Here is an 8,032-nt window from a genome sequence, read left to right as displayed (position 1 = left end):
AGAGAGAGAGAGAGAGAGAGAGAGAGAGAGAGAGAGAGAGAGAGAGAGAGAACACTAAGTTATTCCGGCCGCAAGCGATTTGATGGCTGGTCGATCATCATGTACGAAACCGAGGGATGAACAATGTGACTCTGATCGCTCGATCTTGTACGTTTAACGCTAGCATTATCGTCGGATAATTCGTCTGAGGATCGCCTTGGGCGCCGGGCTCCGAAATGCATCCACACCCCGAGGCGCATCCTGATGCATTAAGCGTGTGTGTGTGTGTGTGTGTATGTGTGTGCGTGCGCGTTTGTGAGTCAAAGCGCCATGTGGAATGATTTACATTCGAGACACATTTCCCGTCATCCACAAGAACATCGTGCTTGCATCTTTCCTGGATCAGAGACATCACGGCCAATCGTTGACGATTAGCCGTATCGCAGATGAATAACAGCGCGTTCGCGTGTATATAAATAAATGTTAATACGTTATTTGACGCGACCGAAATTTTCATACTTCCCACGCACGCACATGGTTCACGTTCGTTAACGTTCGTTACGTTTGAGGATTTATGAGAAGAACGCGAGTAGGAGAGCGTTTTTCTGGAGCTCGCTTTGGAGCTCTCGTGGGCTAATATGAAGAAAAGATTTACAGGTATAAAAGTAGAGACGTTTGTGACTAAATGGCTGCATTCAAAATTTGTGTAATATGATTGATTCTCTGGCAGTTAATTTCTTACGTATTTAAACGTATAAATCGATCGCATTAAAAAATCTTGCAACAGTTGTATAAAGCTGTTTTTTTTCCTGCCGAATGTATATCTATAAATTTCGCGCGTGCGGTTTATTTAGATTTTCGTGAAGAAGGGCTCGATGTATACGTTATGCCGCGGAGCGGTATACAAGTGTTCAAGCGGTTCAACAGAATCATCATTTATTTCCTTTCCCAATTTCATTTATAACCACTCGAATCATCGTCCGCGTGACGACGACGCAAAAATATTCACTGATCAACATCTCTCCTCGCGCATTTCGAATTTCGATCACGTTTCCAACAACGTGTCTCATCGTGTTGCTTTTTGTGTCAGAAATCGACCCCGCTTCGATTTTGCACTCTGTAATTTTTTTCATATTGCCTCCATCACCTATATTTCATCTCCTCTTTTTCTCTTCAGAATCTCTTCCTGTTTGTCTTCCTCGTCGCCGTCGCCATCGCCATCATTCAGCAGCAGTACGAGCGTTTCGGTAGCCATGCAAATGCCATGTCCAAGTTTTAATTTGCCAATTGCGCGCAACAAATTTTACATTTCCACCCGAATGATCGACCTACGATGGTTTCTTCCCGTCACTCCCGTTTGCTCCTCTCTCATCTGGCAAACAATCTTGGATCGGTACCCTCGAATCGTCTCTGACTCGCTCGGCGAGCTCTGTAATTTACGGTTTTGGCTCATGCTTCCATCGAGGTGGAGTAATGACAGGTCGATCGGCTCCGGGCTACCATCTTTACCAGTTTCCGATTGCCCCGTCCCTTGTCTGCCTTACGTCGCCACTTTCGATTCCTCGCGATGCCTCGCGATGACGATTGCTCCTGGGTCAGACGATTTTTGACGCGGTTTCTGAATTCTGTGGACCACCGATGAAGGACCCATTCGTTGTCATCCTTGACACTTTCCTCTGTATTAAATTGGCGGCATATTTTAGGAATGATTTCGTAGACACATCGCCGAAAATTGTCTCGAAGAATCCATTCGTTACGAGAGTATCGGAATCGATTTTCAGTATGCAAACGTGTTAATTAGCGATCGTTAATATTAATCGTTAGAAATTTAGGAACATCGCCAAATGCGAACGAGTCGTTACATTTTCCGAGCATCGCTATCTTTATTATATTAATTGCAAAACGCAACACCGACTCTGAAACGAATATTTCGACAAAATTCGCTCCTCGTGTATATTTCGAGGAATGATACCTCTCTAACGAATCTACGCAAAATGTTCCGATACGTAGAAGGACCTCTGCGATTCGAATACATTTGTATGATTACATTTACGTTTCCACTTCAATATTTACTAATCAGAGGAATGTATCGGTTTTCACGATTCGTGAAAAACTTTCGTTTCTCTTGGAATCGACGGATTCCCAACGATCGGTGAATGTCATCGAGAAATTCCCCATTTTTTTCATGGGTCTTTAATGCCCAGACATGTGACATCCAAGAATGTAGTTATCGATCATAGATTTCGACATTTATAACGTGTCATTTGATAACAATAATTCGTGACGTCCAATTTATAAAGTTATACCAAAAGGACAGTTTTGTCAAAGCATCTAAAAATTTAACTAGATACGGATCTGAAAATAACTTTGTTTACTTCTCTTTAATAATAATTATGTAGGCTCAACTACGTTGATAGAATGGCAAAACTTTTTATTGTTTATCACGTTTGAGATTTTTATATAATCATTTTGATGATTCAAAAACACTTTCGAATCTGTGTCCAACTAAACTTTATAATATTTCTGCACAATCGTTCTTGTATTCAAAAATTGGCCTTCAGCCAATCACATAATTATCTTAGCAAAATTTTACTCATTTCGAGATTTCGGCATATAAGAGATTTCAATTCCGCAAATATACGTAACTTTTATCGCTGTTACACTTCGAGTGAAGTTGGATTCTTTATAAAAAAAAAAAATGAAAACTTGTTTCCAATAAACACGCCACAAGCACATGTTCGTAATAAAGCCACGAAGAATAAATTGGTAAGTTATTACTTGTCATCTGTTCACCATGCAGAGTCTCTCGTTTCTGAGTTCGCCTATCGCGATATTTTCCCAGTTGCGAATTGAGGATCGCCAGGACGTGGCGATTCTCTCGACTCGCACGGCTCGCTCGCGACGCGCAATTCGCTCGTAAATCTCGCGCTGGTACAACAGCAAGGAGGCGGTTTCGCGTTCCTAAGTTCCTTGCCTCTTCCTCCGTCGCGGTATCCGCGTCGTAAAGCTGTAGCCGTCCAGGCTCCTGTAAAATCCCACTTGATTCCCCGCTTGCGAGAGGCCGGGTCGCTGCAACTGCTTCCGTTGCGGCGAACGAGGGCCGAACAACACGAGGGCTGCAACGTGCGAAATTGGCCTCCACGATGTGAAACGCTTCTCGTCGACGCATTCACCGGCGCGATCTCCGTCGCGCATTCAGCGAGCTGTGATTTACCGTTTCCACGTCCGCGCCACGACGCGATCTCCTCTCGTAGAAGGAACATTCCAACGTGGCGAGCCATAAAGAGGCCCTCGACCGCGAAAACTTTACTATAGCGAATAGCAGATGCAAATCCGGAGCGGTTGAAGTTCTCGGCTGCTCGCAGATCGTACCGCGGAAACGACACTTGTACGTCATCGATCATGATTAAGAAAGTCTTGTATGCATTCCGACAGCAAATACGCCGCTAAGCGAAGATTTATCTCGACACTATTGCGCTATGCGGCGTGATCGAGACAGTGTCCCGTGCACTCGAACAAGATAGTTTGGTCAGGGAAACATGGAGCACTTGATACCGTGAATAATTTACATACCGAGAGGTAAATCTCCCAGATCATGGTGTAGAAATTCTAGGACTCATGACGGAATTGCTAATAGCGGATAGACCAGAGGATATTATCGCAATACGGATTCAGGAAGTCTTGATGATTTGAGTCACAAAGTAGAGCTCGGTTGCGGATAACTCACGTAGTACCAAGATGCAAATTCGGAGCAGAGTTGAAGTTTCAATCTCACGTAGATTGTTCTCCCAACGTGACACTTGCGCACTGCGGATCGTGATTGAGGAAGTCGACTTCGCGACTCGGGGAAGTTATTCTGGTAACGAGCCGTAAAGTAGTGCTCGAGACCGCAAGAAGTTCGCCAGATGTGAAAGAGAATGCAAATCCGAAGTTCTCAAGTTTCTTAATTTCCAATGGATCACCTCTTCGGAACGATGCTTTCGCGTTGTAGATAGTAATTAGGAATTAGCAACCCGGTGAAGGTGCCTCTATAATGAGTCATAAAGCAGCGTTTGACCGCGAAAATGCTATCGACTCGAGGAAATGCAAATTCTAAGCAGATACTCGTACTTCTTAACTATCCTGCAAACCATCATCGTAGATCATCGGAATCAAACGACTTGAGTTGATCGTGACGTCCCTAATAACAGACTGCGAGAATTTTGCAGTCTGAATGACATGCTGACGGCATTTGATATGTATACGTATCATTGATATTATCACCAACTATTACGAGCGTGCGCGATTGTTTTCAAATAAATCCATCTTCTATTTTTCACGCAAAGAACGTAAAACAGTGAGGAGTTTATTTCTTTAATTCTCCTTATTGCATATTTATCTAATTATTTATTAAAAAATTATTTATTACGAATAATAACGGAAACGTAGAATTTCTTGAGGTATCTAAAAATTTAGCTAGATACGGATCTGCAAATAATTTTTTATTGGATATCATCAAAATAATTACATACGACACCCAAACTGGTTATTAGAACATCAAAACTTCTCGCTCATGTTTTAAATTCCTATGTAATTATTTTGATGATCCAACCAAATATTATTTCTAAATTAACGAATTTAGCGAATTTTTTAGATATCTTAGCAAAGTTGTTCTTTTTGCATACATATATGTATATATTGAGGCAGCACACGTTAAATTTGTATGGAAACGAAAATTTGAAGGATCACATTTTGTCACCGCAACGCCGCGTTCACTGCCGACTATTACTTTGAATCGGTAATCACGAAAGTAGCTAGAAAACATTCTCCGTTAGCACCATGACGTTAATTTACGTCCTGTCGTAACCGAGAGTTAGCTCTGTGTCAATATCGGCGCTTCGACCTGTTAAAGACATAACGGATCACTATTGAAGCGTGTATTTCGACATCCGTTCCGGATAATCGCGTGTCTTCATCCGGCGTCTCGCTTATGGCGACAAAATACCTAAACGGCAGTACAAACGATCCCGCGCGCGAGCACCCGGGAGACGTACGGGCCTAATAGAGTTTCGGAGTGTATCGTCACGCGAGCTCTAACGAGCTTAAATTTCGCTTTAAATTTGTTTGACGGAACGAAACGTAAACAAAACGAAAGTGTGCGATAGCGTGCACGCGTACATGGTCCGCACGTGTCATCGCGTTGTTCATTCAATGACCAACGACGAACCCTCGTGCTTTCGAGAGGAATTTCCAAGGTTTTTGCGCACATCGCGTGTGCTCACATACGCAAGAATGGACAGCTTCGATGTCGCTTTTCTCTCTTCCTCCTCCCCCTTTTTTTTTTCTTTTTTTCCGCCGAGAGAGAGAGAGAGAGAGAGAGAGAGAGAGAGAGAGAGAGAGAGAGACTCGAACTTATTCCGATTAAATTCCCAGGCATTACCCACGCCTTTGCAACGGAGCCACGCTGCAACGCGGATAAACGCATCGCACGGTGCATACGTATATATATATATACGTACGCGAGTCGTTCGAGAGAAACCGGTTTCCCGTACGTTTTAATTTCACGCCGACATCGGCGCAATTCAGTTTACACGGATACTCCCCGTTTCCTAACGCGCGCGTCTCGCGAGATTAACGCACCGATCGTGCGTGCGCGTGCGTTTTCGGGAAAAGTGACACCGCGTAAAATCTATACGAGATACTACCGCGCTAGAAGAGACCGCGCTTTAATCCCGCGAAAATCTGCAGCAATTATCCCAATGCGTCATCGCTCCTCCGCAATTATCTCTCGTGAGCCAAGATCAAAGTATAGGTAATTATATCGCGGTGGAGAGATACATATGTGGCAACGTAAGTTCTGTCATATCAAATATCGTCTTTGTTTTGGTCAACTTGAAAGTTACGCTGAAAGTTATCGCCACACATAGCGATTGACAGACATTTTTACGAAGTGGTCACCACCTGGTAATTATCTTTTTCGACGGAATGTGTCAAGGTTCGCCGATCGTTATCTCAGTGGGGCGCATTGCGACGAATAATAATTTCGTTGTTCCAAGTGTCATCTCTGTTACGATTAGTCACGCAGGTTGTGTTAAGCGTACGAAATTGATGTTTTTATGAAAAAGATACAAGGATACCTTATATCTTATATAATTATCTTATATAATTATCTCAGTAGAGCACAATACGAGGAAAATTAATATCGGAAAATTATTCAAGAAATGTGTCATTTCTATTATCAATCACTCGCAGATTGCGTCCGGCGCTAAGTGCCGTGATACGAGAGATAATTATTTTATGATACAAAAATTATTGGTAATTATCCCGCTAAGTATCTTCTGAGTGATCAGATAAACGTGATGTATCCATCTCTCGAGTTAGAATTTTATTCGATATTTATTTATTATTTAGTATTTGTTTTTTTATCGGATTTCACAAATCGCCTTTTAAACGTTCGTATAATTACGACTGCTCGATTAATATTTTATGTCATGTTTATTAATTATTAAGAAACATCGTTTAGCGCGTCGATTTGTTTTACATTGAAGTGATTGATATTTTTTAATCGCTGAAATGTTTTTACAAACTTCCGTCCACGAGTGACGAGTGTCCAAATTTAAACGCACTATTTTTGACGACGATATACAGTCCCGGGTGACACCAGTTGAAAATCAAAGGATTAGCGATGTTCAAGTTTCACTGCTCTCTCTCTCTCTCTCTCTCTCTCTCTCTCTCTCTCTCTCTCTCTCTCTCTCTCTCACTGATCGACGCACAATATCGATTAAAGAACAGTCCATTAATGTGCTCCGATTTTTCACTCGTTGATCCAAAGAAAGTGATGATCCCAAGAAAGTGGAATCGATCGTAGAAATCAGCAACAAGAATAGCCCGGAATCGATTACGATTGACGTCGATGAGAAGAATGTCCATTAAGAAACACCGTGACTTGGCCTGTCAGTAGTGTTGAAATTTCAGATCGTGACACTTGCGGAGAAGTGTAGCTGCAGTTTCATTTCAGTCGTGTATAATCAGCAAAACTTTTGTGCAAACAAATTTTATCTCAGAGCATCGTGTTAAAAAGTGCATAGCCGCAAGTCTGTCTTCAAGTTCAAGTGACAGCGTTTTTTCCACTAGAAGAGCACCACGTTCGATAACTTTGGTATTCCCAAGCAGTTCGAGTCTTTTTTTTTTTTTTAGAGAAAATCTTGGACTGAGAAATTATCACTTCATCCGACACGTAACGAATTTCGATCGCGCCCGTCGTACCAAATTGCTTTCTCGCGGCGAATCGATCCTCCTCGCCAGAGCAGATCTTCTCCTTCTCCTCTCGTCGTCTCTCGTTTCCATCCTCTTCGATGTAGCGGATGCGTCCGACGGGACTTCCATCAGGATTACATGCTATTGCGCAGGTATCTCACTTCAGGTACCGATATCTCGATCCGTTGCTCCGATGTCGCTTAACATCACTCACACCAACATACGAGGCACTTTCGATGCACAGTTCGTCGTTCAACTCTCCGCTCTCACTCGTCATCGTCCTCCCGTTGTTTCTCCGTTTCGTTTATCACGATTTATCGACCGTATTTTACAATCACCATATAAAACTGAAGCGTTTTATTTTTTTTATCCGCGAAGAGATTAATGCCCATTGATATCCGTGTTTTATTTCAAAGATCAATTTACCGTCACGCGTGTATGTGCGAATAGAAGATTATTCCTGGTTAAACGCGATCGTTGAAGATAATCATTATGTAACGCGCGCGGCGACAGTTTGAAAAGGTCTCGATTCGCGTCAGCGTTCGCGAAAATATTCTTCGGTATGGACTTTGTCGAGTGTGTTACGTGTCGGGTGCCAAAGCATCCGAAGCACCTATCTTCGCAGAGAATGTCACCGAAGTTAACGATCGGTCGCTGTCACGTCTGGAGGTAATCCAAAAGTCAAAACTGCGCTCTCCCCGTTTCGTCCCGTTTCGGAGCGCAGCTGATCTCGTCGCGCGCGCGAAACATCAACCGCGTGTCTCTCCGGCGAGCGTCCAAGTCGTACGATACGTCAAATTCGTTATTCGGTTGTGTC

General features: G+C 42.9%; 1 protein-coding gene across 1 annotated transcript in view; it reads right to left on the bottom strand.

Moving 5' to 3' along the window:
* Nucleotides 1-8,032, bottom strand: part of LOC108750344 — a 298,608-nt gene that overhangs the window by 11,940 nt on the left and 278,636 nt on the right. The gene's annotated exons all lie outside the window — the stretch shown is intronic.

The sequence above is a fragment of the Trachymyrmex septentrionalis genome, unplaced genomic scaffold (genome assembly GCF_001594115.1).
Source record: "Trachymyrmex septentrionalis isolate Tsep2-gDNA-1 unplaced genomic scaffold, Tsep1.0 scaffold36, whole genome shotgun sequence".
NCBI classification, from domain to species: domain Eukaryota; kingdom Metazoa; phylum Arthropoda; class Insecta; order Hymenoptera; family Formicidae; genus Trachymyrmex; species Trachymyrmex septentrionalis.
Note: the sequence above shows the minus strand (reverse complement) of the source record. Positions and strands in the feature narration are given on the sequence as shown.